Genomic DNA, 3,011 nt, shown 5'->3' with positions numbered 1-3,011 from the left:
GTTACACTTATCAGGATATTAACGTTAATTCTGAGATTGACGTAACTACTATTTGTACCTATAGCTAGCACTCACTCCGTCTTCAGGCCACAAGTGACCCATCGTGACCATTCAACCGCCGTGTCATCCTTATTTGAGGACGCGGATAGGAGGGGCGTGTGGTCAGCACACCGCTCTCCCGGCCGTTACAATGGTTTTCTGTGACCGGAGCCGCTACTATTCGGTCGAGTAGCTCCTGAATTGGCATCACGAGGCTGAGTGCACCCCGAGAAAAGGCAACAGCATATGGCGCCCCGGATGGTCACCCATCCAAGTACGAGCCATGCCCGACAACGCTTAACTTCGGTGATTAGACGGGAACCGGTGTATCCACTGCGGCAAGGCCGTTGCCCGCACCTATAGCTAGGAAGGCCCACATTTCCGGCCAAAGGCCTCATAACGAACTAGAATAGTGCAGGGAGAATTCGGGAACATTCCATGTACAAGTTGTTTCACAATTCAAGTTATGCATTTCTAGAGGTTGCAGAGAGACTTGTTAGATCACGTTTTACAGAGGAGCCCATGTTCGGAAGTGTCATCTAACGACGCTACAGAGCTTCAGTGTTATAGGCATGGCCGCCTGTAAATGTATGTATATAAGGGGTGATTCCGCGATGATGTTACAAATCTTCGAGAATGATGGGGAAGGATAAAAGTATCAGTTTGACGTAAGGGTCCCCGTACCGGAACCGAACGAGTCCCAAGGTTATAAACGAAAATCCTCCTGACACATCTGCCAGTGGAATACATGTGCCGGTTCTGTTGTTGCTAAGACTGTAGGGTAGGTAACTTTCAGAAGTGGTATTATGGACCAAAATAAGAAGAAATGTCCAGTAAACATGGGCTCTAAAATGCACACATTAGGAGCTATGAGCACTTCGGCAATAGAGTAGATGTGTTTCACACTAGCGAAGATGAACAAGTGCTAATAGCTCCTAAGGTATGCATTTCAGAGCCTACGTTTAAAAGACATTTTTTTTCTTGTCTTAATTCATGCTACCACATGTAAAATTTGCATACACTACATTCTTAGCATCAATAGTACCTGCACATGTATTCCACTGTCAGAGAAAACAGAATGAGCTTCACTTGCAACTTTCGATTCATTCGTTTCCGAACCAGGAATTCTTACCTCAAACTCAAAAACATTTTTCGTTCTCCATTATCCTTGAAGGTTTGTGACATCATCACGGAATCACCCTGTATAAACATACATTTACCGGCTCCGGTGTCTCTATATTTAGCGCTTTGCACCGTCGTTGGATGACGTTTCCGACATGGATTCATATGTAAAACATGCTCTACTAAGTCCCATCTATAGCCTCTAGAACTGTGTAACATGAATTGTGAAACACTCTGTATATGACCGTAACTAACTTTACAGCTCCCTATCGATTCTACAAAGAAAACCCACCACGTTAGCCGAGAGCGCTAATGCGCTGCTTCGTGGACTCGGTTAGGTGCGCCGGTCCCAGATCGAATCCGCCCAGCGGATTAACGACGGCGGTCGGTGTGCCGGCCAGCCTGGATGTGGTTTTTAGGTGGTTTTCCACATCCCCTACATGAATACCGGGCTGGTCCCCACGTCCCGCCTCAGTTACATGGCTCGCAGACATCTGAACACTTTCGTATTATTCCATGTGACAATTTTCATCACATTTTTTATTGTGTCTGCAATTTATCATGGCGTAATCTTCGTAGGTACCGAGTTTTCGTTATGACATCGTTCTGGAAAGTCTGACCTACCTTCCAGAGTGGTATTTGCACATTTGTTTATTCAGTGGTCTATGTTCTTGTGATCAAATTAAAACGAAACAAAAGTGCCGTTCTGAGAGAGCGGAAATGCAGCACTTTACCGCTGACGCTGTGACTCGAAGGATAGGCGGGCGCCGTATAGAAATGTGACTTTCGACGCTAGAAGGACCATACCGGGCAATCTGACCAGCAAGCATTGTTTAACATTTAAAAAAATGGCGTATGTTTTAACTTATGAGTCTTATTTGTCGTAACTTATAATGCACCTTGGTGGTTTATAATTTTTGAAAAAGACAAACGTCTATTACGAAAACTGAACGAATTATAAACATTTTTACCTTAAAGGACCGCAGCCGCTCATTTTGACTTATGAGACGCAACAATGGATTTTTTCATCCGATTAGCTTATTTTATTTCATTACTGTATTCTCGTTCCCTCTCTCTCTTTTCGTTTTACTTTACTTTGTGCAAGAGTTACATACTTTAGCTGCTATTCTCTGTAAATACGCTGTTGTGCTCTGCAGAAGTTTAGCGCTCCTCCTCATTGTTATGGCGCGCGAGTGTTTTCGTTCGGATGAAGAATTACTGAATTATCTGAACAGTTTACCAGAAGAAGATTCTGAAGGTGAAAATGAAGATATTGCTGAATGTGATGAGTTGGATGATAAAGATGACAAAGATTATAAAGATGACACGGAATATCATCCCCACGAAACAGAACAAGGCGACTCATCAGAGTCGGAAGAGGAATATTCAGAACACGTACATCATACAAATAACCCAGTGCTTGCACGTTCGATTCCAGTGACACCACGAATTCCTACTCGCACCCGAGGGGGAGGGGGGGGGGGGCGGAAAAAGTCGCATCCATCTCAGCATCCGAAGATGGAAGTGCAGCCGACAGAACAGTGTGGACTCGAATTGCACCAGGGCATGCACCTGGAAGATTAAGACGTCACAACGTGTTGGTAAAAATTCCTGGGCCAACGTGTAACGATAGGAAACTTACAGCCCCAGGCAGTTTCTTGTGTGTACTGCGAGCGTTGGCAGAGGGTAATATTCTACACAACATGAAACACTTTACAGAAATTAGAGCCCTAGAACTTTTCCAGCATGACGCATAGATACTTCATATTGCCCAATTAGAAGCTGCCATAGCTATAATGTATGCATGTAAAGTGTGTCGTGGAAAGAATTTCTCCTGAAACTTCTGTGGG

The 3,011-nt window shown here is 44.4% G+C and overlaps 1 pseudogene; it reads right to left on the bottom strand.

Annotated features, from left to right (window-relative positions):
• Positions 1-273: 273 nt before the first annotated feature.
• Positions 274-391, bottom strand: LOC126471857 (5S ribosomal RNA; annotated as a pseudogene).
• Between the last annotated feature and the right edge of the window lie 2,620 nt (positions 392-3,011).

Source organism: Schistocerca serialis, chromosome 3 (genome assembly GCF_023864345.2).
Source record: "Schistocerca serialis cubense isolate TAMUIC-IGC-003099 chromosome 3, iqSchSeri2.2, whole genome shotgun sequence".
Classification (NCBI taxonomy): domain Eukaryota; kingdom Metazoa; phylum Arthropoda; class Insecta; order Orthoptera; family Acrididae; genus Schistocerca; species Schistocerca serialis.
The sequence above is the reverse complement of the archived record's forward strand: the minus strand, read 5'-3'. Positions and strand labels throughout refer to the sequence as shown.